Here is an 8373-nt window from a genome sequence, read left to right as displayed (position 1 = left end):
AATTTTCCCTCCAGATGAATGTCTTCCAAGTGAGAATCTAAATGGTAGTTAGTTTTATAAATCAATGCAGATGATGACAAATTTGAATTGTTTTCATAAAGATCACTGATGCCAGATATTCCAGATGCGGTTGATGCACTTTCCATAGGTTGCTCAAACCATCCATCTTGAGAGACATGTCCATTTTCAATCATCTTTTCATCAAATTCGTTATCATCCATCGCATGCCCATCATAATCTGTGTTAAGATGAGAGGTTTGATGAACTTCATCCTCCTCCAAGTTATTAATATCTTCATCATCGTCATAGACTGGATCATCAAATATTTTAATCTTGTCGTCATCTTCGCCACCTCCTATGATTGGATGATCAGAAGTAGGACTGATCATATTCGATGTTGTCAAATTCTGCATGTTCATGGTTGTCCTCACCACCGTAGGAGGAAGGTAGTGCATAGAGGTGCTGCAAAGTTGGCATTCTCTTGAAGTTGTAGTTGGTGGGGTGGTTGATTTCGAATCTCTGGAAACCAAACTTGTGCTTCGACATCTCTCCTCGATTAGAAATTAATGAATTTTCAGAAGGAAAATAAAGGAACTTACGACTTTTATGATCTTGCACCTCTAGACGCTGGAATAACTTTATGACTTGTCTCTGTAGATCTTGAAGTATCTCGTTGTTCTGGCTAGATACCGAAGATAGTCAAGCCACCAGTCAATGGTCATGCCACTCAGACAGCGATAAACCCAGCCGATCAAAGAAACCTGGAGAAGAGAGATACGAAACCAAAGGATTAGTTGGTCGTTAGAGATTCCGACGAGGCCACTCCGACGCTCAAGTCAGTACCAGAACAAAGAGGAAGAAGAAGCAGTAAGGCTTGAAAAATGCAGAAGATTCTAGAGAGCTTTCTTATATCTATGTCAAAGTCTATATACTCACGGGGATAGATGGTGGTAAGGCGAGGCATCTAAGGACATAAATTCTGTACATTTCTGACAAGTGCGCAGACATGCCAGAATTTAGGAGACAGAACCTGCGGGCCTAGAAACCGGGGGGGTGACTTGAGTGTGCGAATCATTCTTGTCCTTTAACTGAGAATAGCAACCCGAACAGGTAGAAGTCTGACAGCTTAATAACCGTCCCCCTTTTATAGTGAGGCTCGCATGTGTACGTGTCTTGTAGCTGGGCGTCGTGCTGCTACCTTTAGATAGGGAAAGTATAAGGACGATGGTGAAATGACATGGCGGAGTGGTGCAGAGAGCTCGGATTTGTCGAGGCAAGGCCGAGCAAGGTGAGTCAACGCAGAGGAAAGCCGGGATAGTCGAACAGCAGGGAGACCAGAGCGGTCAAGCAACATGGGGGCTAAGATGGCCAAGCATCAAGGAGGGCGAGCTAGCCGAGCAGTAGGGAGGCCAAGATGATCGGGCAGCAGAGAGGCCAAGAGGGCCAAGTAACAGGGAGGTCGAGATGACCGAGCAGCTGGGAGGTCGAGCTGCAGGGAGGCCGAGATGGCCAAGTAACATGGAGGCCGAATTGGCCGAGCAGCGGGGAGGCTGAGCTGGCCGAGTAGTAGGGAGCCCGAGATGGCCAAGTAACATGGAGGCCAAGAGGGCCGAGATAGGACTAGTCCTACGAGGTCCAACTGTTGACCATTTGACCATTGACCATAGACCATTGACTTGCTAGGTCAAATTGATTATTGACTCCCCAATTGCCATGTTTGGCCCTAAGAGACTCGCCGTATCACAAACCTCTCCCTCAAATCTAGTCGAAGGAGACGTAATCCGACTGATTAGACGAGGCAATATCATGGCAAACCTATCCCCGACCAGAATAACAACTTTTCCGGCCTAGATGTGGGAAGGCACCAGTGTTCAATATCTGAAACCACTATGAGCACTCACTCATAACTGAATTAGTCCTCGCTTAGAGATAAGCCCTGTGGCTACGAGGCTTCATACACATTTTTAGTAGCGAATGCGACAAATGGCATAAGGCGAGTCACTATGTGTCTTACCTTCTATACTCGATCAGCACTAATGACGCAACATTCTACAACGTGGCATAGACTGGCAATATACCCTCGACTTTTGTACTTATTAATCGCTGGTGGCGCAAATCCATATGCGTGGGTGGTTATGAGGTGCACGATCAGACGGTGATTAAGTAATCTATGGGGCTATATGTGTCAAGAGTGTTTCAAAGAGTTGGTTACTTTCCAAAGTTTCCTTGTACGCTATGGCGTTCTAGTCTAAGCGATCCTCTGAAGAAGAATCATGTTCAACAATGTTATGGAGAGGCGCCTGAGGTGACTCAGGGAGAAGGAGGAAGCAGTGTTGGTGCAGGAAGCACTAGCAAATCGAACCAGAGTTTTGATTATGGAACTAAGATCAAATTAAGTATATGATTGTGCTAATGATGTTGAATTGAGTTCACAGGAGACACAGGTTAAGTCTTAGTGGAAGCTAGGCATGAAATCTTGGCAAAGTCAAGTGCACCAAGTGAAGTCTGGGCTGGTCAGGAGGACCACGCCGCAGCAGAAGTCTAGGCTTGGTCAGGAGGACTAAGTTGTAGCAGAAGTCTGAGCTTGGTCAGGAGGACCAAGTTGCAGCGGAAAATTGGGCTGATCAGGAGGATCAGTTGTAGCACAAGTCCTGGGGGCTGATCAGGAGGATCAGCGGAAAATTGGGCTGATCAGGAGGATCAGTCAACTCCCCCAATTCATAAATTTACAAATTTACCCCCCTCTCTAGTCTCCTCTTCTCCCCCCTTTTCTTAATAAAAAAAGGCAGATAATCATTAATTAAACCAAGCTACGACAGCGCAGGTGTTCGTCGCGGCCGCCTCGCCGGACCTCCTCCTCCTCTCCTTACTCCACCCGCTCCGCGTCTTCCTTCGCTCGTAGAACATCACCCTCCCAGTCACTTACTGTTCCTCCTTCTGCGTGGCGCTCCATGGCCCGCTTACGTACCTTCTCGCAGTTCGCCTCCGCCTCGGCATAGCTGGCGTGGCGGCAGCCATGGTGTGGACCAACCTCAACCTCCTTGTCTGCCTCCTCCTCTTCGTCCTTCTCTCTAGATCCTGCCGCGATACATGTCCCAGCGGTGGAGTTGGCTTCCTCTCCGGCGAGTGCTTCCGCGGGTGGCCAGCGCTGCTCCGCCTTGCGGCGCCGTCTTGTGTCTCCGTCTGCCTCGAGTGGTGGTGGTACGAGCTGATGATCCTCCTCAGCGGCCTGCTCGCGTACCCCCGCGATGCCGTGGCCTCCATGGGCATCCTCATCCAGACCACCTCCCTCGTCTACGTCTTCCCCAACGCGCTCAGCTTCGGCGTCTCCACCCGCGTCGGCAACGTCCTAGGCGCCAACCGCCCGGCTAAGGCTCGCGCCGCCGCTTTTGCCGCCCTTGCCGCAGCCCTCGGCCTCGACCTCGCCGCCACCGCCTTCACCGCCTCCATGCGCCACCAGTGGGGACGCCTCTTCACCCGCGACCCCGAAATCCTCCACCTCACCACTCTCGCGCTCCCCATCGCCGGTCTCTGTGAGCTCGGCAACTGCCCACAGACGGCCGGTTGCGGCGTCCTCCGCGGCAGCGCCCGCCCGGCCACCAACGCCAACATCAACCTTGGCTCGTTCTACTTGGTCGGCATGCCGGTGGCAATCCTCCTCAGCTTCGTCAGAAAAATGGGCTTGCCGGGGCTGTGGCTGGGGCTCCTTTCGGCGCAGGCCACGTGCGCCGCCCTCATGACCGGCGCCGTCGCCAGAACAAATTGGGCATCGGAGGCAGAGCGCGCCAGACGCTTAACCGACTCTTCTTCTCTCCTCCTTCAATCATTCCAATTGCTAATTGCAATGACATAATTCCAATTACCCCAATAACTACTCTGTCTCCCATCTCCGTGGAAGCCGAGAAGACGAAGACCACCCCAACACTAGAAGACATTCGAGATCCTTCATTAATGGTGATCCAGAAACAGCTCTAGTCGACTGGAATATAATCCCAGTCGAGTCAGTTTCGTCACTGTTCGAGATCAGTCGACTATAGTTAAAACTCAGTCGACTGAAGGTGGGTCTACGGCGAAGAATGGCCAAGATAGTCGACTGGAATGAGCTTCCAGTCGAGTCCAATTTGGTTCTGTGCAGGGTTAGTCGACTGGACACAAATTATAGTCGACTAGGATCATGTTCAGTCGACTGAATATCTGAATCAGTCGACTGATATCAGTTCAATCAGCTGATTAAAAGTATCAGTTGAGTGCAATGCTGAAGGATTTAACCTAAGTTGACAACATACGCTCAAACATGATTAAGGGATCGATATAGTTGGTATGGAATGTCCAACCATGATCTTCGAACCAAATACACATGAATTATATATTGGTCTATAAAAATTTAATCTCTTAGCCCAAAGTAATGCATCATAACAAGCATTATGAACTAAGAGAATGATCCTAAAATAAAGGGATTAATATTATAAGATATATATAACAATTGTTGTAAAACTAATAAACTAGTATACGTACCTTAATCGTGTGATCCATAGAACCGGAATAAAACTTTATCTCCATGCACTAGCAGTGACACTACTGGCAGTAGATGGCCATCGAGATCGAGAGATGCCATCGGTTGTACTGTAATTAATTCTTCTGAATTGTATTGCCAAGCCAAAATGGATCCATCCTGTAGCAATAAATAAATACAAAAATGCATGAGATTTATTTATTACATGAAATTTAAAGTCATATCAAATAATTTAAAATAAATTATTATATTTTAAATACCTGGATACCAGCAAAAACGAATCCATTCGTGGCAGTAATAGCATAAACTTGTCCTTCCAGGTCTTCGATTATATATTGAGTTTTGGTATGTGAATTGTAGGCCTGTCGTCAGTAAATTAATTAATTAAAACAAGCTAAGGTTAGCAAGCGATCGATTAAACAAAAACAATTTAATGAAATGTACGTGAAAATATATAAATATATATATATATATATATATATATATATATATATATATATATATATATATATATATATATATATATATATATATATATATATATATATATATATATATATATATATATATATATATATATATATATATATATATATATATATATATATATATATATATATATATATATATATATATATATATATATATATATATATATATATATATATATATATATATATATATATATATATATATATATATATATATATATATATATATATATATATATATATATATGAGCCAGAAATCCGATCCTCACCTGGAAAGAATCGGAGACGCCCATAAAGCTCCAGTGTTGTTCAGTGAAGAGGGCTCTAACTTCAGCACCCATAATATTAACCCGAACACGCTGAATTAAGGTCAAAACAAAATTAATGTTTAATGATATATATATTTTTAAGTAAACAAATTAATTAATATATATATTATATTATATTATATAAAACCTGTCCGGTGACTGAATCCCAGACGCTGATGGTTCCATCTTTGCTTCCTACGAGCAATCTGCTTGCACCGGATGCGAAAGCGATCCCAGATATGGGCTGTTCCATCACCGATCGAATAAATTAACAACGATAATTAATTAATTAAATGAATAGGAATCCATGAAACATGCAGCTAGCGATCGATATGATTAACTTTTAACAAATTAATTAAATGACGACTAAGGAATTCAATTCATTAAAAAGAAATTTTATTAAATTTAAACAATTAAATTTTTAAAAAGAATATATCGGCGATCACTTGTTGATGCCCCCGGAGCGTGGCCAGAAGAGAGCAATTACTCTCGTTACGAACCGTGTCAGCGGCGATCTTATTCTTATCCTCAGTGATGGCCTGCATGCTCCATCAGAATAATTAATGAAAACCGAAGAAGAATTAATTAATTAATTAATTAAATGATTAGAAATTCATTGAACATGCAACGATATATATAATTCAATTTGAACAATTTAAAATTAAAAAATATATATATAAATGATCACCTGCTGATTCCCTCGGTCAGTGTCGGCGACTTTCTCGTCGGCAAATGACTCGACAGCTCTCGGTCTCTTAACTGCAGAGAGGTTGGAAGCGTGCGGGGAAACAACGGAGGAGGAAGCACTATTATCTCTCCTCAATGCCATATTGCGCTTGGCGTTTGTTGCCGGAGCAGAGGGAAGCTGCCGATTACGCTTGGCGTTTGTTGCCGGAGCAGAGGGACGCTGCAGATTACGCTTGGCGGTTGTTGCCGGAGCAGAGGGAAGCTGCCGATTACGCTTGGCGTTTGTTGCCGGAGCAGAGGGAAGCTGCAGATTACGCTTGGCGTTTGTTGCCGGAGCAGACGGAGGCTGCAGATTGCTCTTGTGGTTTGCTGCCTGGGCAGAATTAGGGGACTGCTCGACGTGGAGGAAGCGGCAAGGTCGACGGTTGCATCGACCGGCGCGCCAGAAGACGCAAGGGACCGGAACCGGCACCGGCGGTTTCTGATGAACCCTCTTGTTGCGAAAGAGAATGGACGACTCCATCTCCACTCGAGCGATCGAGAGGATGAGAACGAGAGAATTAAGAAGAAGAGAGATGTGGAGGAAGGAATTGAAAAAGAATGAGCAGGAATTCGAACAACACGCAAGGACGTACGTACATTTATTTGTAATCATAAAAAAAAAAAAATAGGCGGGACATTTGATAATTTGGCGGGATAATGTCACTACCGGGCTTGTTTACTTAACTTTAATTCAATATTTTTTAAAATCAAATCATTAGTTTTTAAACTTGATAAGTCAAAAAAAAATAAATGTTATCCATAAGAGCATCTGCATTGGTGCGTTAATCGGCGTTAATAACGCTGAGAGAGAGAAAAAAACTGACGTGGCTAAGAGAGAGAGAGCATCTGCATGTTAACGCGTTCATTCTTTTGAACGCGTTAATGTGCAGTGTGGTGGGCCAGCTTCTATTAATTGACATTATAATAGGGTAAAAGTGGATCCCACATACTTTTTTAATATATTTTTACTCGTTATAACTCCTCTGCGTTGCAGATGCTCTAAATGATATATACTTGAAGAACACTCCAACTGAACCAATTACATTATTCTAAATACCTTTCAAATAAATGACTTCAAATATATATATATATATATATACAGGATTGATATCCTGCCCGAACAGTTTGCGCGACTCCGTCCCCGGCATCTGACGTGGCGAGGAGTTTCACTGTTCATCTTCCACCGTGGCCGAAATGAAGTAAAATCCTATAAAATCCCGCCTCTCCAAATTGCGCGGCCAAACCTCAAAATCGCGCGGCCGAATCGCGATTGGAGCTTCCCCTACCTTCCCTCGCCGTCGTCTGCTCCAAAAATCCCTCGTCTCCTCTCCACGGCGATTCTGATATCCCAAAATCAGCCTCCTCTGCTCCACGCCGTCGGAAATCAACCCCGCTCCGGCCGGACAGCATGCTAGGAGGGGGAGGTTTCGGTTCGGTCTTCAAGGGTTGGATTGATGAAATCACATTTGCAGCAGCCAAGCTCTCGCCAATCGCGCCGGTCGTCACTGCATTTAGGCCCGAGGTTAGGTTTTGCCTTCACCATCACTTCCGCCGCCAGAGAGATCATCGAAGCAGACCGCCTTCGAAGACCTCAATGGTGGTGACTCCACGTTGGTGCTTCCGAAGGTACTCTCAGCCTTCTCACGGAGGAACATCAACCTGACAAAGCTGGAGGGGATCAACTCCAATGGCGATAGGCATGGAGTAGAGGAACTCCTGTGCAGGAAGCTCCTCGTGAGGAGTAATGGGGAGCCATGGAGTCAGGAGGATGTCGAAAGCAAGAACTCCTGTGCATTCATCTAATGAGAATTTGATATGGGAGCCATTGTGGGATCAGAAGTCGAAGGACATGGGATTGTTAGCTATTCATGAGGTTCATGCAATGGATGAAGTTGACAATGTTGACAACCAAGAAATGAAGACCTTAATCACACACATATTGGAGAAAGCAAGATAGGGAACACCTATTGTACAAGATGTTCAAAGAATGTTTTTTGCCTTGAATGATTAAGCTGAAGGAAAAAATTGATTGACGGTTGAGTTTTTGGTTTGACTCATCCATCCTCATCAATCTAACTTTTTTTTTCAACTTGCTAAATTCATTCTTTAATGTTCCTGTACAGCTTGTTCTAATGTATTCTTATAGCACAATTACCCTTTTGTGAGTAAATGTTAAATTGACATCAAACTTTTGAGTTCAAGTTTGGTTTATTTTCTATATTGTTCATTGAATGGCCAACAAAAACCAATTCTTAAATTGGGTTAATCTCCACCTCACTTGCAGCATGCCCTTCACCTGCTTGTATTAAATGCCTGAACCACATTCTCCCTG

The 8373-nt window shown here is 44.3% G+C and overlaps 1 pseudogene; it reads left to right on the top strand.

Moving 5' to 3' along the window:
• Positions 1-1464: 1464 nt before the first annotated feature.
• On the top strand, positions 1465-4037 carry LOC141827229 (protein DETOXIFICATION 48-like; annotated as a pseudogene).
• Positions 4038-8373: the final 4336 nt, after the last annotated feature.

Source organism: Curcuma longa, chromosome 4, assembly GCF_044706935.1.
Source record: "Curcuma longa cultivar G26 ecotype Majalengka, Jawa Barat chromosome 4, ITB_CL_G26_1.1, whole genome shotgun sequence".
In the NCBI taxonomy this organism is placed as follows: domain Eukaryota; kingdom Viridiplantae; phylum Streptophyta; class Magnoliopsida; order Zingiberales; family Zingiberaceae; genus Curcuma; species Curcuma longa.
This window is presented reverse-complemented; position numbering and strand designations above follow the sequence as displayed.